The sequence below is a fragment of the Arachis stenosperma genome, chromosome 5 (assembly GCF_014773155.1).
Source record: "Arachis stenosperma cultivar V10309 chromosome 5, arast.V10309.gnm1.PFL2, whole genome shotgun sequence".
Taxonomy (NCBI): Eukaryota; Viridiplantae; Streptophyta; class Magnoliopsida; order Fabales; family Fabaceae; genus Arachis; species Arachis stenosperma.
The window spans coordinates 50,008,451-50,034,504 of NC_080381.1; the positions used below are offsets into that span (position 1 = coordinate 50,008,451).

The window sequence follows — 26,054 nt, forward strand, 5'->3', positions numbered from 1 at the left end:
TTAAAGTGATTCACAGATATGGATTGATAGTTGATACTATAAAAAATTATATATTTCTTTTGGAAAGGTGATAGAAGAAATATTTTTGTTTCTCAATAAATTAGTTTGGGCCAGCAAGAATAAATTTTTAAAACATTTTCTTCTGTGTTTGGACGGGGCCTGGAATTTTATAACATTCAAGTTGAATTTAAAGCTAGGGACTGCGTAACGTGCAAATATTCATTATGCCGAATCAGAATTTATTTAATATGAGCCCAAACTAAACCAAAAACAAAAAAATATGAGCCTAATTTTTTTTCCCACAGTAGATAGATAGTCACGAACAAAAAAAAAAGTGATACAGTTGGTTTTTTTAGCCTTTCTTTATTTATTTTAAATTTATTATTATTTGTACAACTTTGTGTTGCTTCATCTTAATTTTTACTCTTTATCAATATCTTTACGGTGACTTTTCAATAAATTAATTAAAATAATATTAAACCCAAACAATTCTTTGTTATATGTAGTTTTTTTTTTTTGGTATTATTTGTATTTTTAATATATGTGTGTAAAGTTGGTCTCTGTTTTTGGGTCAAGAAGTTGGTTCTAGATATTTGTATGAAGCCCAAGAAAATTGGTTACAGATTTAATACAAGCTTACAAAGGGTTTATGGGTCTGTGAGCCTTATATGAAACAGGGGGTGTCCAGCAGGTATTCGTCAAAACATCATTTTTTAGGCTATGGAATTAAGTTTTATTTAAAGATTTACTGTTAGTAAATAAATAGGAGTGCCAACGAGCTATAAGTTAAATAATATGTGTTTGGATTTCAGTTTGTAAACGAAGTTTGCACAAAATTGATTTTGTAAAATTAATTTTGATAAAAATATGTTTGGCAATCTTTATATCAAAATTGATTATAATAAAATAAATATTATTTGGATTATATTACTCAAAATCACTTTTAGATGAAAAATTACAAACAGACATTCATCTAAATAATTTTTTTATATACATGCAAAATCAGAAAACTAACAAAAATAATATAAAAAATATTTATCATATAAATAAAATAAATACAATAAAAAATAAAAATATGAAAGAGAGTATTATAAATTTTATAATGTCAAACAAAAAGAAAATATTCTATAATTTTTTTAGTATTGTCAGTACTCTTTAATTTAGTATTATTTTAGACTATAGATTTTATTATTTATGACTCTATTATTATTTATAATTAATTTTTTATTTATTTGTCTTTTTGTATAGGATCATAATTTATATACAAAATTTGATAATAAACGTAGTATATAATAATTACAATTACAAATATTACAAAGTCAGAATAAATAAATAAAATTAATACAAAACAAAAATAGAGTACATCAAAGAATAGAAAAAAATGATAAGAAATAATTAAAATTTCATAAAACCAACAACATATATCATATGAACAAAAAATTACAATAAAATCAAATAAAAAAATAAAAAAATTCCATACATAACATAAATACAATGCAGTAAAAGATAGAAAAAAAAGAATTTATATGAACAAAAAATAATAAAAATATCATAAAAAAAGTCAACAACATTTGTGAACAAAATAAAAGAGCACTACACAAATAATATAAAAATATTTATCATATAAATAAAAAATATAATAAAAAATATAAATAAAAAATATAATAAAAAATATAAAAATTAAAATATAAAAATGAGTATTAAATATAATAAAAAATTAAAATATTCAATTTGCTGGTAATTGAAACAAATCTGAACTACTTTGATGAAAAAAAAAGTTGTAACTAAGAATTATGAAGAAGCAGGAAGAACTATAAAGAACTAATCCTTTTTATAAAAGAAAATGGAGGGTATGGTTGGTAGAAAAAAAATAAATTTTTCATCTAATTTTCCAAGGGTGATCACCAACCATGAACGTGAAACGTAGAAGCTACAAATTTTAGCTTCTCCTGAACGTGCGTTCAAAGGCAGAATCATTTCTGCGTTTAAAAAAACAAAAATTGCAAAACATAAAAGTGAAACTTTCAAGAAGCTCAAACGCACTTCTATCCTCTCTAAGCGGTTGCCAAACACACCCATAATTTTTTATACTCACTTAAAGGTTGAAGGTTTGAATTTCTCTATATTTGATAATAAAAAAAAACAAAAAAAAACAGATAGAGGTGGCAACGGGACGAGTAGGGGCGGGGCAAATAATTACCTGCTCCTAGGGCTGGCAATAGGTAGGGTAGAGTAGGGTTTGAACTCCACCCTAATTCTATCCGTGGGTTGAAAATTTTCTTAAAATTCTACCCTATCCTATCCGTGGGTTGAGAATTCTTAACCCTAACCCTACCTGCACCATAAAGTTCTAAACCCTATCCTATCCGACCCTAATCGAAGAAAAATAAAAAATTTTAACCAAATATAAAATTCAACTATTCTAAATTTCATACATATTAAAAAATAAAAAATAAAATATTAAATTCAAATTTAAATTAAAAACAATAAAATTTTAAAGAAATCCTATATAAAATTACAAATAATATGATAATTAACTTAGTGATTATTCAAGTTTTTATAAGAGAAAGATTGTGAGTTCAACACTCATTTTCTTCACTACATACATAACTTATATATATATATATATATATATATATATATATATATATATACTATATAATATATTAAGGATGTGAATAGGATAAGATAGGATATACCCTAAATCCGTACCGTATCCTACCCGCAGGCAAATTTACACTCTATCCTACCCTATTCGTAACGGGTCGGATAGACAATCCTATTCGAACAGGTTAATTCGAATTGAATACCCACAAATAAAATATATATTACCAGTTCTACCCATTCTAAATGAGTAGAGACAGGATAAGTAATCGCAAATTTAAGTATTCTTATCATTCTTTTAAATAAATTATAAGATTCAAACTTCGAATATTTATTTAATTAGATTAACAAATTAATTACTAGATCAACCAAAACATAATCTTAATTAAGAAAGCTACGACCAAAAAACCAATTAGAATTCCAGTCGACAAATATATAGAAACCGACCAATAAAATAAAACAAGAAGCGGAACACAAACAAAAATAAGAAGAAATTAGTGTATCCTCCGAAAGGAAAAAAAATCAAAAATAAAATAAAAATAAAATCAGAGGAACGTGCATTATTGAATAAAATAATATTTTCAAGAAATAACTAGATATTTTCTTACTTGACGTTGCAGCTTTTTTCTCAGTATCTCACTCTCATTTTTCTTCAATCTCTATTTCACTTTCTTCTTTGCGTTTCCCATAAAATCTACTATACAAAAACTTAGCTAAAAAAAATGAAAAGACAAACCACCATGTCTTTTGCCAAAAAGTTATTATTATTATTATTGTTATTATTATCCATAACGAAGACTTTGAACGGCAGAAAATTAAATCATAGGGTGCTTGACCTTTTAAAACCGTAGATATAGGCATAGCCCAAATTTTGGGCACATGCTAATGTATGTTTAGGGTTCAACATTTCCACATAGAAATGATAGTAACAGGGAGCTTTTCTCCTCTTGTTTTTATTGTTCAACACCAAACTTTCTGTTGCCATAGGCACTAACCACTATAAATTAAAGTGATATAAAAAATTGTACAGTGTATTACATGTGCACTAGGGAAAAAAGAACAATAACACCTAATTAAGCACAAAATTGTCAATTCTTATTATTACCAACACTGTTCATCATCAATGGAGACATGAGAAGGCTACTGCACCAGTTCCCTCTCTATATTCTCTATAAGTTATAGGTGTGATCGTTTTAGAATATGCCAATTCTTTCAAGTGGGAAAATAATTTGCCTAAACAAAATTCTCTAGCAACAAATTCTTTCGAGAGGGGAATATGTGCCATATTTAAAGAGTGCGCTTGTGATCCTAATTAGGCCAGCAGAGCAACGCAACTGAATTGAGACTTTATTCTTTAATAATTGTTTGGCATTTTGCATCTTTTTTCTATCAATTGTAGTTGAAATACTGTTGTCTTATAATTTTTTTTTTCTTTTCGTGTCTTTTTATTAATTTTATTATTTATTTTTGTTGTTGATTTTGGTCATTGACAATTTTATTCGTTTGGGTGGATATGACAATTTTATTCTTCAAAGAAGAACCGGAACCTGATTCCAATTTGAGCTATTATTCTGGCCCAAAAGCCCAGCCCCAATGGCAATAAGCCAATAATGAGTGTCTCCATTCAATGTATGTATCTTTTGTTGGAATCAATTATGGTTGTTTCATGGAAATCTTAATAGAGCTTTACCATAAAATCATGCAAAATTAAAGAAAGAATGCATCATTGCCCCGAAAAACTAAATTGTATATATTTTCTCATTTTTTTTTTCTAAATTACTTGGTAAAGTGTAACTTTTTACCTTATATTCTTAAGTGGAATGAAAAAAAAATGTGAAAAAAGATATTAAATAATGAAATATTACATTTTACTAAATAATTGAGAGAAGAAAATTAAGAAGATTCACTTTCTTATGTTTATGTGTAGTTAGCATTATCGATGTGCAATTATTCGAAGTATAGGCATAGCATATACTTCGCCTTTTAATTAACTATTTTGTGTTCTAAGTAAGTAAGTATTAGGAATGATTTTTTTTTTTGCTAAGAGACCTAATAGAATAATATCCTTTTTCGAGTCTCTATGGATCGAGTTGAATTAATCAAGTTCTTGGTAATTAGATTCTATCAACATTCAATAAAACATCATTTTCATAATTGAGTTAGAAATTTTGAATTTTTTTATTTTACATATTATTAATATTTGCAAATAATGTTCTCATTTTCAAGTCTTATCTTAGAGTGAAACATTAAGTGTAAAAAAGTCACTTTATCAAAAGAGACTATAAATTACAATTTCATTGAAAATACACATATATTTTATTAATTAAAAGTTACATACTATGTCTTTGTATTTAACATTTTATGCACTTATTTAACTCTAGTTTAATTAAAATGTTTTACAAAATTCAATTTTATATTTTTATATGATTTTACAAAAATCTATCTCTTGTATTTACGGAATTAAAAAATTACATCGTTATTATTATATACTACATTACATTTTCTTTCGAATCCTGTTCTAAAATAACCATGCATCATGCTACAACATAATAACCTAGGATCATGTATATAATTTTAATTATATATAATGGTCATTATAGATAAATTATTCAATTTAATTATAGAAGTGATACTTAGTTTTGTAATTAAAATTTTTAGTAATTATCAAAATAGTCATTGACTTTCAAAAATAATCAAATTGATCCTTAAATTTATAAATAATGAATCTTTATTTTTTTCTTAAGTTAACTGTCATTTCCATAGTATTAATATAAAGTGTTATATTATGACATTTCAAATCGTATGACATTTCCATTAAAATGAAGTGTCTAAGATTTTATTATAATTAAATAGGTATTTCAAGTTAATTAAGGATAATATTAGAAAAATAAAAAAAAGTAAAAATTTATCTAATTTAATATTTATTATTTTAGTCTCTAATTAATAAAAAATTAATTAAGCAAAATAAATATAATTAACTAATTTAAGATACTAATTTGATTATATTAAAATATTAATCATATGATCTTTTTGTTTGCAAATGTGATGTTGACATTTTAATATTTTATATCAGCATTAGAGATGAATTGAGATTCACAATTTATGAATTTAGAAATCAATTTACTCATTTTTAAAAGTCAACAAATTTTTATGAGCGTTAACAATTTTAGAAATTAAACCTTACATTATTTCTTTAATTATATATATCACATAACTTTTTTATGTTATAATCTCACCATCTTTTTACAGAAAAAAGGATAAAGGCCGTTAAACTTGTTCAAATAATGGTTGTTAAGAAGACTATTGGTTATTGTTATTATTGTTATAAGATACTTCAACTAAAAATAAACAAAAAAAATCTTGTGAATTTGGAATATGAAGATCTATGCCTGTAGAGAAAAAAGGGATTACTGTAGAGAATGATGATTAAATTTGGGGATTAAAATTTTAAATTTTAATTTAGAGACCAAATTATATCATAAAAGTTTACTAATCCACGTCAGTTAGCCGTTACCTGGTCAGTGTGTCACAGAGGAGTCCAGATCAGTTTTTCGGTGGTGCCAGGTGAACGGAATGTGTCGAAAGGACGAATCTGAGTCCTGGAGTACAATTTCAAGGACGAATATAGATAACTTTTATGTTCAGAAACTACTATAAGACTCGAGTATAACTTCAGGGACCACTTTAAAACTTATCTCAACTTTCGCTATATAGATTTAGACCTATAAAAGCCGAAACTAAAATGACCACAAATATAACTGCTAGGTTCTCATAACCCGTAAGCCACGCAAGCCCAGACGGGTACCAATCGGAAGTTCTAAAGCAACTAGAGTTAACTAGTTAAACCATAGGCTATGAATATAAGAAGAATTTTGCTAGGGAGACAATGAAGAATCTTGACAATGTGTATAATGGGCTAATTATTTAGCCTAATAGGAATAAATAATAAAAACTCCTCCACTATTCTAAATTCAAAAACTCTCATTCCGTTATTTCATATCAAATTTTAAATTTTAAATTTTAAATTTTTTAATTTTAAATTTCAAATTTTTAAAAAATTCAATTAATTATTTCAAAAAAATAACCATCCAAAATTTTAGTTTACCAAAATATTTCACTCCAATACCCTCTTCTTTTTCAACCGACGGCCACTCCCATCTTCATCAATAATCATTCCACTTCACCTTCACTGCTTGACTTGCCACACGCCACTCACCTTTAGTAAAAATAACCATCCACTTAAGAATAAAAATAATCATCTGCTTACCTAATTAATTGAACATCCAACATATTTAATTGCATATAACTAAACCAAATTCAGTCAAAATAATCATCTACATAAAATTTAAAATAACCATCCGCATACCTACTAAAATGCCATCTTAAATTGACCATTAAAATAGAAGAAGAAGGAGATGAATAAACAAAAGAAGCAACTATTTAATTTTTATTAAAAAAGAAAAAAATGTATAATTTGACACATGAGTCTTATGTTTTGATGTAACCACAAAATAAAAAAATGAATAAAAGAAAAAAAAAGCTTAAACAGATGAGGAGAAGATGACAACGCAATGGATGAGCGGTGCAGGACCGGGGCCAACCGAAGCAGCTGCTGCCAGCAGGAAAGACGCGCACGAAAGAGGTTGGGCGCTGCAGTTCTGATCGGTGCTGATGAAGGCTTCAGGTCACGTGCCGCAGCGGTGGATGTTGAGAACTACAGCGGCGCAGAGATGAGAGAGGATGGAGAGGGAGAGAGAGAGAGAAAAAGGAAGACCCGTTGGAGGTGTTTGTAACTATTTGAAATCCTTATTTGTTTTGTATTTGGAATTCTTATTTGTTTTGCATTTAAAATTGGAAATAATTTTATAATTAATTAATTTAATTATCATTTAATGTTAATTTCAAAAATACTCCCATTGTACATATTGTACACTAATTACATTGCCTCCTCATACTTTCTCATATAAGAATTAACAAGTACATACTAAAAATAAGTTATTATATATGTGTATAATATTAGTACAAAAAATGAATTTTTTTGATAAATTAAAAGAGCATTTTCGACTGCCAATAATTTTGACAACAGAAGCAATAGAAACCGTGGGACTTGAAAAAAAAAAGTATCATAACTTGAGAGTCAAGATTTTTCATGGTCAAAATAAGGTTATGACTGAGAAAAATGAGAAAGTAAGATCGTGGGTAAAGATTCTCCATGACAAGACTATCTTCATAGTCTATAAATATGAGAAACTCAAAAGAATTTTGGGACTTCAATAAAAATACTAGATCATCGTACCAAAACTTTGCCAAAATTCCTAGTCTCTGTGGCACAATAAAAGCCAATAGAGTGTAAGTGTAGCATGTGAGTGTTTGAAATTCACTTTTATTTTCTTTTATTTGTTTCTTTTCATTTATTTGTTTTCTTTTCATTTATTTGCTTTACGCATTTTATTTGTACTTCTTTTATTCGAGCATTTTATTTTCTTTCAATTTTGATTTGTACGCTTTCATTTATTTAAAATTTTATTTATTTTACATTTTTCATTTATTTGCTATCAATATTTTATTGTTATTTTACTTTCTTTTAATTCCAACTTACGCTTTTATTTATTTAAAGCTTTCATTTGTTTTATTTTTTTTATTGCAATTCTTTGTTATTTAATTTGCCACAATTCAAACATTTACATTTTTTTTTGTATTTCGACACAAATATTAAATAATTCCTGGATTGAGTCCATTTTTTTCAAAGAAATTATATCTGCTCTCGAAACTTAGATTTTGATACAAACGTGATTCGATAATCTGTCGAAATTCCTAAAAATCAAGTGAAACAAATATATTATTTAATTTATTTTTAATATATATTTTATATTTAGACATATATTTTATATTGATAATTAATTTAATAGCTGAGTTATATATATACTAGCGTGATAACCCGTGCAATGCACGGGCTTCATGTAATCTAAAGTCTTTTAAAAGAAAAAATACTAAGAATATAACTAAAATATATTCTATAAAGATAGATATATTGTATTAAATTTGGATAATAACAAAATTATCACTATATTAAAATAAAACAATAGAATACAACAATTACTCAATATGTCAATGAACAGTATAACATGTTTTGTAAGATAATAAAATATAATAAAAATTATTAGACACTACAAAAACAAAAAAAAAAGTCCAACAGAAATGTAGTTTTCTATTATGCATAATCTTAACAACATAGATTGTCAAGATACCTATTCATAGCAAAACAAAATATTTACAATATATATAAATTTGTTCATTAATCAAAAAACAAAACATGTCCAAAACAATTTAACATATAGTTCAAAATATCTATCAAACAGAGTTATACATAGGAGGCCTAACATCGCTGAATCGACAACTCTATCTGGCGGTTAGGTATCGAGTCGAGTTTCAAGGTAATGTTGTCGCCCTCCTTTAAATTGTATACTCTACAATATTCATTCCACCCGATCCCAAACTTCCATTCTCCATCTCTTCCTCCACTTTTTAGTAAATGGAAAAAGAACACATTCTTCTCTACATTGGAACGTGGACCAGTGATCGTCCAAATCGAACCATCTCCAGATAGTTTAAGATACGCAGCAAATTTCGAAGCCAAATACTGCAATGAATAATTCATAGTTAAGGTAAACATAATATTTTCATACACAATGAATAACAAATTTAGGAAGAATATTTAATAAGCTTGCAAGAAAAAAAAAAGAAATCACTCTTTTGAGATCAACTTACCAGTCTAGATTGACCCAGATCCGAAGTTGTGATGGTCTTTTCATAATAAATCTCTGGAGTATATCTAGTTCATGATAATTTAAACATGTTAGTCACCACATTAAAAAATACCGATCTATACCATGATATTAAAATCCAAAACACAAGGAAAAAAGTTACATTTAGCATTACCTATGATCAGACAATTCATTTGTCTCGTTAGTTTGTTCGTTGCCCTCCATTGATAAAGTGCTTCCACCAGACAAATCTATCGGATTATGCGGATTATCCCCTACCAGTGTCCCATCTTGATCATTGTTTTCATCACCGTCTGATGAAAACTCATCATCAGATGATTCAGACCCAGATAGAACCATCACATCAGGTGATGAGTCCTCATCAATCCTGATATACTTTATGTGAAACACTCTTGATACATTATCAAGTGTCTCTAGGTCCATTAGCTCAGGTACATATGAGTGAGAGGATCAAAAAACACCATGATATAACAATCATTTAGGATGTTAATTAATATTATATTTAATAAAAAAACACCACACTAATTTGATTATTAATACAAAAAAAAAGAAAAAAATAACTAAATAGTTCATATTTATTTACAGCAACTATTTATATCATATAATAAAAATTATATAGATTAATTAACAAATTCACATACTATACATATTTTAAGTTTTAAGGCACATGGCATAAATTATTACTTGCAGATAACCCGTGCAATTGCACGAACTAATTAAGACTTTGTCTCTTAATAGATGTTAGCAACTTCTCTTTGATAATTTTGTACTAACTTCATTTTCTAATAGATATTAAAAACTTATCTTTAATAATTTTATACTAACCAAAATAGAATTATGTGGTATTTATCATGCACTTATAAAAAAAAGTTATAAAGTTTACAATAATTATAATCAAATTTTTTATTATTACAGATGAAAAATTTAACTTATCATTGTAGTATTTGATTTGATTCTCATAACACAGTGTTCATTCTTCAGTAACTAAAGACCACAAAAAAGAATCGAAACAAAAGATTCTAATTAATCTTTTCATAAGTAGAATAAAATTTCAAGCCAAAACTATTTATAGCTAAAAATCAATAAAACAAAAGGTAATAATACAAAAAAATATAAAAAAATAAAATCACAAACAGAACAAAATTATAACCCAAATCTATCCGTGTTTTAAAAAAAAACACATGAACATCATGTTCAGAATATTTTACAAAATACAATCATAAACTTTCATTATGATTTTTTACATTTGAGGTAACTTTTCTAAATATGAAAAACCTTCTATTTAAATTTCTATTTCAGTTCAAAATGAAAACAAAATCAAATAAACTCAATATGATCCCAGAAAGTAAATTTCTAAATACAAACATCGAAAATAAACATTTTTTGCAAAGAAATATTATTTATGCATATGATAAATCAGCACTCAGCCTGTCAATAAAATTATAGTTTTATGTAATTTAATACACATCCAAAAAAATTATAAAAAAACACAATTGATAAATAAATGTAACCATATACTAATAGATTGCAATTAAAATAACAGTAATTTACAACACATAATTTTATATGGAAGAAGAAAAATAAAAAAAGGCAAAAAAGCTAAATTTGACTGTGAATTTCTTTTCGTGCAGAAAATTCAGATAAAGATAAATACCAAAAATGTTTATGATACCATAATCCAAATTTAAAAAAATTATATATGGAGAGCAAGATTTATCAAATATATTATCAAATAAATAATTAATATAAGAGAAAAAAATTAGTGAAAGCAAAGTTGAAGAGTATTTACAACAAACTCTAGTACAACATTAGTTTTTGAGAATTCAATGTGAAAAAAAAATTATATGTAAATAAAACTGAGATCTCTACCAAAACTCTAAAACCATGAAGCTCAAGAACCAATCAAAACCAAAGCTTTTATAATCATAATAATAAAAAAAAACTGAAACCTTTGCTTTTGATAGTAACCTCATGGTCCTTGAAGTCTTTTTTTAACCATTGGCAGAGCAAATATACCCAAAATAGTCACATTTTATTTTTCTCAAAACTTATAGTGAACCAAAATTGCTTTGAGAATCCAAATACTGCTAATAGTAGTAAAAACTTATACCAAAGAATTTGGTAGAAATAAAAATTAAATTTAAGAGAATTGCAAAAGTGGGAGGAAAGAATAAAAATAAATAAATAAATAAAAGTGAGACAAAATATAATGTAAAAATTTTAAAGTATCAATAGAAGAACATTTACAATTCACAAGATCAGATCACTATGGAAAAAGAAATTACACCAAGATATTAAGAAAAAAATTTTAACCCTATATAAAAGAGATCATTTTCTCATAATAGTGTTTATTTAACTCATTTTGTACACTCTAATGAACTTCCTTATTCTTGAATTGATTCTGAATTTTTCATTGAACAAAAGAAAAATATCAGAAAAAAAAATTGTTGGCAATAAATGATTAACGTAAGGGGTTATTAATTAAAAAATCATCAGATACATGTAGAAAAGATGTAGTACTTTTGACACTACTCATTCTCTTCAACTAATTGAACTTCCAAATTTCTAAAAAATTCTAGAATTAAGGTTATCCTAAGAATTAAAATTAAAATCTAACTAATACAAATATTAAAACAAACTTTATAAGACAATGAGTTAGAAAAAGGTGAGATGACCATAACTCAACCAAGGGATACTTTCTCTATTTATATACACATCTTAATTGAGAAATTTGAATTTTGAGATAGATAGCTTATTTTGTTTGGGAAGGAAAAGAAAAAAAAAACAATCTCTGAAAATTTGAAATTGCACATTCAGCGCACATATCAATGAACACAATATAAGAAATATACATACAACCTCTTAGAGTGGCCAATAAACAGTGAAATGACAAATAACAACAGTAGGTAATTGATAGTGATCAGTGAATATTAATAGGATATAATATATTTAATTAATTTTTAGACCCACAAAAAGTAACAAAAATATATTCACAGCAATTAAAATAACTTTCAGACTATATATTACAAAATAGTAGATTTAAGTCCGAATACCATAAAGATTAAAAAAACATAACTATAGAGAGAAAAAAGATAGCCTCTTTGATTTTATTTTGAAAACTGTTAATGGTGAAAAGAACTCTAAACTTTTGAAAACAGTCTTTGTGCCATTGAAATTTACAATTTAGCTTCCATATTTTAGCTTCAAAACGTGGATAAATGTCGGTAAAATGTGCAATTCAGTTGACTATACAAAAGAATATAAATTAGAAAAAAGAATAGACCAAAGCTTATAATCAAACAAATAAAGAAGTGCTTACCTAATACATACCATATCCTTTATTTAGACTTGGGATTAGATTCTAGATGTATAGTTCTATTTTCAATCTGTCTCTTTCTTCTTTCAATACTTTAGTTGCCTCCAATTTTTTCACTACCACAACATTCTTTTTTCTAATTCGGAGTTCTCTCATGTAGGGATCTAATCTTTCTATCATAACAGCAAGAAAAAGGACAACACCTGAAAATTATATTGCCAATGAAACATAAACCTTGTGAAATTCAGAACATTAAGTGTTTAAATTCAGCATAATTATGATAGTAATGTCTTGTGATGCCTATTGTGGAGCAACAATTTGGTGGAATTGTTATCCCAGATACTATAGTCACTTACCTTCTTTGCTTCATCCCGAAGAAAAAAGTAAATCCTTTTAGTTAAACTATTAATTTTATAATGAAAAATAATTAGATTCAATTATGAAAAAAAACAACTCTTAAATTTTCAAAACAGAAAAGATGAAACAAAATTTATTCATCAACTGAATTAAAATTGAGGAAAGGAGAAAGAAAACACCGCACCAAAGGAGGGTGGAGAAGGAATGACCCAATCACCGGAGAGAGAGGTGACGGCGGTGCTGATGGAGTAAACCTTCCCGACGCCTTCGTAGCCACCAACTGTGGGCGTTCTGGCCTTCCGGGACACACGCCTTCTATTCTGTTAGTCATAAGGGTTTATGGTAGCTATACATGCCTTGTATTCTGTTAGTCGTAAGAGTTTATGGTGGCACATAGCATCTTCACGCACACATCATTCTCTTTCACTTTGACACTTGGAAACCCAACCAGCTTCGTCACTGCGTCGGGTTGCCTGTACTCCCTGTGATTGCCTCTGACAATGGGGACATCAAGCAACTGAATGCAAGGCGAATGTACGAACTGGCTCGAAATTGAGATCTAGTGTTTCTTAAAGTAACTTCAGCGAGAGGTTGAAGATGAAGCGTTGGGACAGTGAGGTTTGCATCAATGGTTGCGAAATTGGATGAAGGGGGTGACTGAGTTTTTGAGAAAATTTAAAGAAAGGGGAAAAGGAAGGAAAAGGAGATAGGAGGAGAATGGGCATCAAGTAACTCACCTACTTCCTTTGACTTCAACAACAACTTTTCTGACAATGTTAGGAGAAAGAAGGGTCGCAAACCTACGAAGCTGATTAATTAAACCCTATCAATCTGAATTCGTACTGCGTACTGGAGTAACACTGATAATGAATAACTTTTTCATTCAAAGTAGAACAGTGCTCCTACCACCGAAACTATGTTCCCATGTGACAATATGCCTTAAAAACAAAATTGATAAAACCCAAGTATCTAGGATTCGAAGAAATCATCATCGCTAACACCAAATCCCTAAAATGGCCACATGTGGGAGGAAATCCAGAGAATTGTCACCTTCGTGGCCGAATCAGCATTGAACAAGTGTGCCGTCAAAAGAAAATTTCATAACCCGAAAAAAATTCCACCTCGGATCTGAACCAGCGTGGAATGCAGGGAGGATTCCACATCGGAGATGAATCAATGGGGATTCTATTGTTTACAGATAAGCAAGTAGTATTTACCTACCTTAACTTTCTCAAAAAACTTCTCCCAAGCCATAAGCGCTTTACAATGGAAGAACGGGTGAGTTAAAAAAAATTTTAAATAGCATCAAAGTAAAATTCAAGCGGTGTACATATATTTTATATATAAAATTCACGACGGTGCTTATTATACAAATAAAATCCGGTTAGTAAGTTAAAACACACAATTTTAATTAGAAGGAAAAAAAGAGCAAAAACCTAAATCAGACTAAATTCCTTTCGGTCCAAAAAATCAGAAAAAAAAATGTTCATGATACTTATAAATCAACATGGATCTTATATGTTAAATAACAATTCCCAATATTTACCACCATAGAAATAGAAAAAAAGAAATAAATCATTCAATCATGAAATAAACAAAAAAGTAAGTCCCACAAAAATAACAAAGAATAATCATAAATATACAAAGATATCAATAAAGCTGACATATTAGTCCTCCCTTTTATATACATGAATTTGTACAAAATGACTAATTTGTGATTTTAAAATACTGAAAGACAGTTTATTCTTTCTTAGTTTTTAAACGTTAGTATTTTTTTTAATTAAAGAAGGCCTGTAATTATTAACAGTTAGATTTTTTCATCACCGAGTTTCTAAAATGCAGAGATATTAGTTTTAGTTAAAATTCTTAGGGTGGTTATAAGTGAAAACTGAAAATAATTAGAATTTGAAGTAAGACTAATTGATGGACTTAGACTCAACCAAAACTGAACCAACATGTGACTTTTCAAGGAGCTGAAACACTACCACTTCATCTATCATGTTTGAGCAATTCCAGACAAAAATAATTTCTCAATTCTTCCATTAGCATCGATTTCAAGCCACTATATGATACTTTCTTGTCATCTTGAATCAAGAAACGTATGGAGCTATGACACCCCTTAGAAATGGCACTAGACCCTATATTTGAAGTCATCACACCAATACATTTTTAAATGAAATTCCGACCCTGTCGGATCCAAAACAATAATATAAAAATGAGGACACCAGTAGCTTGTTTACTTGGAGAAGATGCAGGAAACAAAGAAATGGGAGATTCATGTAAAAATATTTAGTAAATTAAGGTTCGTAGTAACATTCACAAACCGAGAATCTGTAAGCTGGCGATCCTATCAACTTGCTCATTGTATGTCACTCCATTTATTCACTCATGTCTAACCGAATAGCTGCCTCCTGAAAATATAATCAAACAATTTCAAGTGATGAAATAGTAACCACAAGTTCACAAAATAGTTGCAGACCAATGAAAAATAATAATAAAGATGCATAGTATCAGGAAAAAATGAAATTAAAAGCTCTCCTGCGATAAATAACATTTTAGATAAAATAAATCATTCACATAAAATCGGAAAAAATAAATAAAGAAATAACCAAGACGAAAAAAACAAAACAAATAACATTAAATAGAAAAGAAACCCAGCAAACAAATGTCTCAATGAAACCAAACTTTTTAAGCACGTAAGAAAGGATTAGAAGTAAATGTACTTTCACTTATCATCAAAAATAAATATTATAAACCACATAAAAGAGAACAAATTTAACATAATTTATAAAACAATCATCTCAATAGAAAATTTAACTTATCATCATAGTATTTGATTTGATTCTCATAACACAGTGTTCATTCTTTAGCAATCAAGGCCACAAAAAATAATCGAAACAAAAGGTTCCAATTAATCTTTTCACAAGTAGAACAAATTTCAAGCCAAAACTATTTATAGCTAAAAATCAATAAAACAAAGGTAATAATACAAACAAAAATCTAAAAAAAATCACAAACAGAACAAAATTCCAACCCAAATCTATCCGTGTTTTAAAAAAAACCACATGAACATCATGCTCAGGATATTCTACAAAATACAATCATGAACTTCCATTATGATTTTTCACATTTCAGGTAGCTTTTTCTAAATATGAAAAACCTATTCAAATTTCTATTCAGTTCAAAACGAAAACAAAATCAAATAAACTCAATATGACCCTAGAAAATAAATTTCTAAATACAACATAAAAAATAAATTTTTCTGCAAGAAAATATATTTTTTATGTATATAATAATTAGCACTTCAACAAATTATAATTTTATGTAATTCAATACACATCTAAAAAATCCTAAAAAATCATAATTGATAAATAAATGTAACCATACTAATAGATTACAATTAAAATAACAGTAATTTACGACACATAATTTTATATAGAATGAGAAAAATAAAAAAGGCAAAAAAACTAAATTTAATTGTCAATTTCTTTTCGTGCAAAAAATTCAGATAAAGATAAATACCAAAAATGTTTTGATACCATAATCCAAATTTTTTTAAAAAAATTATATATGGAGAGCAAGATTTATCCAATACATTATCAAATAAATAAATTAATATAACAGAAAGAAATTACTGAAACCAAAGTTAAAGAGTATTTACAACAAATTCTAGTACAACATTAGTTTTTGAGAATTCAATATGATAAAGAAAAAAATTATATGTAAATAAAACTGAGATCTCTGCCAAAACTCTAAAAACATGAAGTTTAAGAACCAATCAAAACCAAAGCTTTTATAATCATAATAATAATAATAAAAAAAACTAAGACCTTTGCTTTTGATAGCAACCTCATGGTCCTTGAAAGTCTTTTTTTAATCATTGGCAGAGTAAATATACCCAAAATAGTCACATTTTACTTTTTTCTAAAACTTATGGTGAACCAAAAATTGCTTTGAGAATTCAAATGCTGCTAATAGTAGTAAAAACTTATACCAAACAGAATTTGGTAGAAATAAAAAATAAAATTTAAGAGAATTGCAAAAGTAAGAGGGAAGAATAAAAATAAATAAATAAATAAAAGTGAGGCAAAGTATGATGTAAAAATTTTAAAGTATCAATAGAAGAACACTTACAATTCACAAGATCAGATCAATATGAAAAAAAAAAATTACACCAAGATATTAAGAAAAAAAATTTTAACCCTATATAAAAAAGATAATTTTCTCATAATAGTGTTTATTTAACTCATTTTGTGCACTCTAATAAACTTCCTTATTCTTGAATTGATTCTGAATTTTTCATTGAATAAGCTAAAAGTAGTAATTAAATAAGTTTAAAGACAAAAACTATATTAATCTCATTGGTTTCAAAAGAATCCTAAAAAATATTAGTATAATACTAAATTACATTAATTAAGTCATTATCATAAACTAACTAATGATAACAATGTAAAATGAGAAAATGACTAAACAAACTAATCTATATTTTAAGTTACTCTCTTTATCTAACTAACGTAAAACCTAAAGCATTACAGAATCTTGCTTCAGAAATAACCAAATACAATCTATTTTCTCTTCTTGCGCTTAACAAAAAGGATCCAATCTAAAAAAAATCAAACTCATTTAGCCTTAGATTCGTTTGTAATGGATAAGTGTTCCAACAAAACATAAATGTCATAAAAAATCTAAGTAATATTGCAAACATATTCAGCTTTAATTCATTAATAATCTTTAATCATGAAAATCTTCATTAAGTGTTTCAGAGAACATCTTTAATGAAAATAAAAGAAAAACAAAGCTAGGTAAGGGAACACATGAAAAAAAATCAAACAAAAACATAACATGGGATTTCACTTGTTTTCTTTATATGTTGTGATACTTGTTGTCAAGCTTGGTTAATTAAGCGTGCTTGCCATGGCCATGTATGAACTTTGCAGCTTCCTCTGTGTATACATGAGTTCATTGTCCAACCTGTTAATAGGGCTATGCTTGTCAAATAGATATTTGAGAGAGACAAAAGTTACAAACTATAATTTGATTTCACTTACGAATTGCGAACAACTTTGCCCAATGTTGAGGCTGATGAGAATGTTTTGCCATTCAATATCTATTTTCCCCCTTAATCCTTTGTCTCATTCTCAGGTATATCTCTTCTGCATTCAGCTCTAATGAAAATCTGAAGCCTGTTATATTCCAAGAGCAAAAGAATGATTAAGATATGATGAGGTCCATTTCCTATTGTGAGATAACATACAAAACAATTTCTTGAAAATTATGATAAAGTAATAAGCTTACCATGACCCATCCCCAGATCAGCATAGGATGGAACATCTGCAAAAGTGGTCAACTTTTTAATTTGGGAACTATTAAATCAAAATAGCATTACATAAAGAAGAGTAAAAGATTACACTTAAAAACCTGTCTCAATGTGTTGTAGATAAATGAAAAGACCTCATGTGGCTGAATATTCTAGCAGGTCCTGCCTGAACAATATATAAATGTCACTTTAATTTTGCTTCCTCTAATAAATGTTTGATTCATGTTATGGACATTCATCTTATAGTACCTATGTCACAAATATGCCACCCTCCTTCAGTCTTGGTTTGACAGTGAACTCAGAAGGATTTTGTGTAAAGTTTATAATAAGGGCCTCCATAGTTTCCAACTATCACATCATACCTCTCTTCTCCAGCTTCTAGCTCAGCCCTTTAATTCACCATGACACATTCTGTTAGAATTTATTCATTCCTAGCTAATAGAAACTTGTTATATATGACCAAGGTCAATAGGCCATTATGCTGATGATCAATCATCCAAGAAGCACAAGAGTTTATTATTTGATTATTATCAGACCTGGCATCATTGATGATGACCTCAAGTCTTAGATCATAGAATGTTTTCCATTAGCTACTAAGTATGATTTGCAAAAGTCCACCACCTCCTGATGTGATAAACCAAGCATCAATGAAAACAGAATTAGTTAATAATTTGGCTCCATCATCATGTATAATAATTATCTGTTAACTTAGTACTTAGGAGGTTTTAATTTAATTTACCTCATCAATGTCACAGATTATAACTTGGTCAATGGTGTTATGCCTCAGCAGTTCCTTTGTAGTGGATCCTTCTCCTCCCCCCATAATAAAACATTCTTTGGGCTGAATGAACAAAAGTTCAATGTAAATCACATGGGATTGGGGATGAAATTAGATTCCTAAAGAATATAGAGGAGGGTTACTTAGGATGGTGAAGGACTGGTGGATGAACAACACAATCATGGTAATAAATTCATCTGTTTCAGCACTCTGATCCTTCCCATCAATTACCAATGCCTGCAACAACCACATAAATTTAGTTTCCTCTTCATAAAGGTTTATCTAATTCTTTTATATAATGATCCAAGAGGCTCAACTTTCCAAGGTCTTTGTGTCCAACAGTGTAATATCTTACTATTGGCTAGCTCCTGTATGCAATATACTACACACAAAGATAGAAAAAGAAAGTAATCTTATAATAGTGTCTTTGAAACAAATTAATAAGATATTTGATATAGTGCTAAAGTTTGCAATAGAAAAGCCTTGTCTTTGTTTTCATTATGCATTCTCTCATTTCCCTATTATGGAGACAGCTGAAAAAGAGCTTATGACTTTGTAGGATCACTTCTATTTTTTCTAACATGAGAAGTAGTTGCAATCACCAAATTGTTGGTGATATTCTTGCTTCTTTTTACCCAGAGATAAAAGTATCAAGGTAATAATGAGAAAAACAGTGGGAAGCAAAATTTTATTTGATTCTGAGCAGTTAAGGAAACTAAATTGTAATGTGGTTTCTCTAAACAGCATACATGATAATTTTGGTTGCCTAATTAAGAATTTGGAAGAAGAGTAATTAAAAAGATGTACCTATTAAGAGCAAAACACCATCTTAAGTTGTCTTCAATCTCTTCTTCATACCAACACTCTTCCTATAACCATTCAGAGAATGGCTCTGCTCATTCGAGAAACTATCTAACCCATATCTTCCAAAGCTTTGACAATTTAAAGAGAGTTAGAGTGGAGAAGTGGAGTCAAGAGAATGGAGAATGGAGAGAATATATAGACCTCATGTTACCAGCCCATGTGACTATCTATTTAAAAAACATAAAATTGATTATAAGCTATACATCTTATTCAATATTATGAATCAATACTTGGAATGAGTTTGAAGTCCACCAGAACTCAAGTGAATTGCATACATCTTACTCACCCACCAGCCCATCAATATGAAGCCTAAGAAAATTCATATAAATATAAACTCCATTTTTCAATTAATAGATACTAAAAAACAAATATTATTTCTACAGTAGACACAAAATCTTTAGAGTAATAAGCTAAGTTTTAAGAAGCCAATTTGCAAATAAGCAGAATGTTTTCTCTAGAAAATTCACTTACGAATTTGATCTAATGGAAGAGAAAAATGAGATAGAATGACTTCATGAAATAACCCGCAACAAGAATTCTGAAATGCTTATCATAGAAAAGTGTATAGTAAAGATTCTTTTGGCTAATTCAAGGAAACAATGCAACCATAAACTCATCTCACTGCATTTATATTCTCAATTCTAGAATATAAGAAAACTTGTCACTGATTCCCATATTTTCCCTTTCGTATTTTATAAATATTTGAAAAAAGAATATGCACTTTTCTTTCTACAGAAAGCCTCACCCTCGCAATCGATCTCTCAGTTCATCATTAAAGATTTTTGTCCCTGCATAACCAAAAAATGAACTTCTTTTGGTGGTAGGAATCCCTGAAAATAAATTCACTAAGTATAAGAAACAAATCCTTCAATAAAAGGTAAAAACTATTAGAAAATTCCATCTACAAAAAACAAATTACGAATAAATAGTGGTGATCTTCTTCATCATTTTCTTTTTAGTTTCACCTCATTCTATGTAACATGCCATTAGACATGATCCAAAAATTCTGATATATTGCTCTATAAATGGAAGGCACCAACCTGCCGATACAAGTAGAAAAGTGCCGAAAATGTTTTCTTCTTAGTCAGATCACCAGAAGCACTAAGCACAACAAAGGAGAGTGAGCCAGTTTCAGATACATTTGAAGACTCTCTTGCCAAGGGATACTCAGTTTTAAAGCTAGATCTTCTTTCGATGTGCCATTTGTTCATTCCCATCCTCTAGAGGTACTTGAACTATTCTGCAATCCAAATTGGGAGTGATCTATTTATCATGTATCAAATCATAAGAAGAACTTAGAAAATATACTAACATAGCTTTAATTAATGTTAATGATGAATTTCTACAAACTAATAGCATAAAATTGATTCTCAAAACACAGAATTAACTAATAATCAAAAGAAAAAAAGCATCATCCAAAAGGCAACAAACCAACAATCAAGCTATCCAAATTCAATACAGTGCCTTTTTGATTTTGGAATAGTTCCACCCGAATCTCAGTCAATCACATACCATAGTAAATGAAAACACCCCCTTAACTACCAAATTTATCAGATTGACCCAGATAAAAATAAAATAATACCTCCAAACTTTTATCATCATGTAGAAGAGTTCAGCTGAAACTCCAAGAGAGCTGAAAAACAAAGTAAAAACTACACCCAAAAAAGATAAATTTGAGACCAACCCACACTAATTCAAAATCATTAATCACTTTATTTTCTCATCGATAATTTTCTTTTCACTTGACACAGAAATAAACATAAGAAATGGTATTACATAACAGAACCAAAATATATAGTATAATCTTTCTCAATATCTGATTTAATTATAAGTAAATCCCAAGCTGAGAAGATACACAAACAGAAAAACCAACTATTTGCAAAAATCACGAAATAGCACATATACCAACTAAACCTAAATTTCCAATAGCTTAAATTCAGATCAGATCGTTATTTTAGCAATTTTTAGATCTTAAATCTGGAAAATTCATGACCAGGAAATTATGATATCATAAGCTCAAGACTCCCAGAAAATGACTTCAACCCACTGTTCTCTATTATCATCTTCAGCACCACCACTTATGCTCAAAAGAACAAAACAAATGTCAAAAGGGGCGAAAAATCATAATTTAAAGACAAATTAGGATAGGATCGCAAGGAAATCGAATAGAAGGAAAACCAAGATCAAAATCACAGTGAACAATATATATTTAGCCTAAATGGAGAAATATTCCTAAAAAAACCAGAATATTTGGATTAATACGGTGATTAAGTATGTTACGCAGTAAAATGGCTCTTGGTATACATATTTGGATTAGAAAAATTAAAAGAAAAAAGCAAAGAAAGAGTATAAAAATTTCTCCCATGTCACTTCCACGTTGATCCTCCTCCCTCCAACAAAAAAGGAATATTATAGATCGGGTGGGAAAATAATAGAAAGAATGTGATTCACAGGAACATTGATCATCCTTTAACAGAAACAAGTGTGATTCAAACTAACACTATCTAAAATTAAAATCAGTTTTTTTTAGCTTGCCTCTCAACAGGACCTTTAATTGGGTATTGAGGGAATTTTATGAAGAAACACTTCCATTGTTCCATTAAAACAACAAAACAGAACAGAAATTTAAATGAGCTAGGGTTTCTACCAGGAAAGCTAATAAAGAAAAGGCAAACATAAACATAACAATATCTCCTATAGCAGTGGAAGCGGACCCTCCATGTTAAAAAATAGCAAGAACAAATAAACAAACATCAGCAAGTACAAAAAAATCAGACTAAAAACTCATCAGAGCCAACAACAAATAGTCATAACAAAAAATCAGCCAGTAACAAATAACCAAATGAAAAAAGAAATAAGATCCGTAATTAATTTACCTGAGACTCCATTTATCTAGTTGCAGACACAGAGTGCAGGAAATGGCATCACCGTGGTGGCAGTGGAGGCTCTTTCTCGACCACGTTCTCATCCTGCTGCCATCACAACACAACATTCAAAACCAAACCAAAACAAGAAAAACAAAAGAACCATATTCCATAATTTTCCAAAACTAAACAACAAGTTGAGAAAAGATACACTTTGCTCCGAAAGCAAGGTAATCTGGGCAAACACCTCATCCGTGTCGGGATCTGCCTGAAACATAACATGACATTCCTCGTAAGCTTCAAAAAGCACATGAATTCTTTTTTATTTATTTTTCTTTCCAATGACCAAAAAATTAGCATAGCATATAACATGGATCAAGGAACACTACCTTGAGCTGCACGTTGATGACCCGACAAATGATCTTGGAAGGAAGATGGTACACATGCATGTCTTGCTCAGCCACCTGATTTGTTGACGCCGCCTCCACCTAATAATATCATATGCCACGAAAGTCAGACATACACCCCCTCATAAGTTAACAAAACCCCAAAAACACAAACTTTAAAGAAATCCCAAAACCCAAACAAAATTTCTTTTATTTCTTATAAAAAAAAGAAATCGAAGCCATCTAGCTCAAATTGAAGAAAAATGAAGTGAAATCGTTGCAAATTTTGACCAAATCTGAGCTCAAGCTACACTAGAAAATTTTGTAACATTTTTTTGGGATTTTTTCAAAACCATAACAAAGCATAGATGGAAGCAAATCCCAACAGTCAAGAAGATTCACAAACAGAAAAATACCAACTCTTTGCAAAAATCACGAAATAAGACACAGACCAAGTAAACCTAAATATCCAACAGCTTTAAATTCAGATCAAATCGTTATTTTCGCAATTTTCAGATCTCAGATCTGGAAAAAATCCAAATGACCAGGAAATTATGATAATCATAAGCTCGAGACTCCCAGAAAATAATATCAAATGGAAATGGAGGAGGCATCGCAGAAAAAAAAAAGCATAACAGACTTTATGAAATAAAGTAAGTTATAACAGAGATGTTTAACACCCTACCACACAGGGCCTTACGCTTAAGTCGTAAAGCAGAGGTGACGAGGTATTACGACCTCTAAAAGAAAAGACATATAATATAGTTGAAAGAAATTATATCAAGAGCCTTGAAGAATAAGCTAAACAAGAACGATAAATAGAAAATCGTGTGACACTCGCATGGATATTCATAAAACGAATAGATAAGATCAAAAGGAAGCTGAAAGTATATGTACATATCAGAGTTCCAAAACTCAGATTACAAGCTCTCAAACTCGACCTGCGAAGCTAAGGCCGGCCAGAGTATAATTATATATATACAACCCAAAATAAAGCTCAAACCACAAAATAAACCCCTGTCTCCAAGTCGACCTCTAGGAGGGACAAAACACAAAATATACATGCGGAGATTCTATAAACATATATACATAGCCTAAACACAAAATATGACAGTCCAAAAGACAGTTCTTCGCTAGTAAGGAGGATACCCAACGCTCAACGAGGTGTCTCTCGACCTGCATCTGAAAAACAACAACATAGTATGGGATGAGAACCGGAGGTTCTCAGTATGGTAAAGGTGCCCGCATAGTTAATATAAAAGGTCTCGGGTAAGCCAGAGGCATTCCTAAAACTTCGACACTCAGAATCATTCTTAAGGAAAATGAACTAAACCAAAGTTAGGTAAGCTATCTAAGGTATTCTAATTCTGAATCTAACTTTAACCTAATTCACGTTCTGTCTCCTCTAATCCTCCGAATCGTTGGTGGAACAATCCTCTCTCCTCACACCTTCGCCAAGAAGGATTTCTCAGAAACATACACATATAGTCCAAGCAAGAAAAACAGGTAGAGAAGCATGTACAGCAAGTAGAACAAGTAGCGGATAGGCAGAATTAAACAGTTAAGCAAACCAAAACAATGCACACTCAAGCAAACAAACAAATGCATATATGTATGCCTGTCCTATGGCTGATGAGTCTCATCTGTCGGTTATACAGCCAACCCGACAAGTCTGGTAATTAACCATTGGACAGTCCCTCTGTGCGCGCATCCCCAAGCTCAATAATATTCCATGGAGTCAAACTCCAAGCTCAAATATAATATTCCATGGAGTCACACTCCAAGCTCAATAACATAGTATTCCATGGAGTTAAACTCCAAGCTCAATAATATTCAATATTCATATTATGCATGCCCATGGGGGAATCCGGGGAGTTAAAGTGCCCGGTCACATCTTGCGACAGAGGGCCAACAAATAATCTCAAATACACAAGCCACATAATAATCTCTTTTCTTTTTAAAATACCACCTCAAATCAAACTCCAACTCTTAAAGAAATTTTGGCATTATCTCCTCTAAGATTCAAATTTGCCACCCTTCAAGGGTCCCAACTATCAAACCAAACACCTCTCAGTCACTCAAATCATTTCCAGTAACAAATTATTTCATAATCAAACAAATACCAATTAAATCTTTTTCCAAACCGACCAACTTCAACAGCAAATTATTGACAACAGCTAAACCTCACATTTTACCATATACACAAACCATCAATTATTCACTCAGTTCATCCCTATCTTAAGGTCTTCTAGCCTAAGTTTTCACGTGACATTAAACATTAACTACGAGAAACCAAAACCATACCTTCGTACGGAATCAAAATATTCAAAGCTTCGGAGAAGCTTTCTGAGCTATCGAAGAAGAAAATGTTCCGAATCGTCTATGCCTCCTAAAATTCCCGTTGGCCAAATTCAAAGGAAAGAGGAGCTACGTCACTGTCAACTTTCACTAATCAAAAATAGTACTAGCATGTAGAGGAGGAGGTTACGAATACTCTTACCGGATTAGATTTTTTATGGAGTTACGGATTTCAAAAATCGAAGCCGAAAGTTCAAAAGGATTTCCGTTCTTTTTTTTTCTCTCGCTCTCTCTTTTTTTTTCATTTCTACTGTATTCATATTATATATATATAACTTAAGAAAGCAAGCCGCCTTAGGCTTTCTTTATTATATACATAAGGATAATAACTTTAGTGGATATATATATAATGAATGAAGTGTTAGGTTAAATATTACTAATATTAGTACAAGAACGAACTTTAGTGAATAATAATAATATATATA

General features: G+C 29.4%; 1 pseudogene; it reads right to left on the reverse strand.

The window, feature by feature from the left end:
• Positions 1-17,909: 17,909 nt before the first annotated feature.
• LOC130980781 (thermospermine synthase ACAULIS5-like) lies at positions 17,910-21,238 on the reverse strand (annotated as a pseudogene).
• Positions 21,239-26,054: the final 4,816 nt, after the last annotated feature.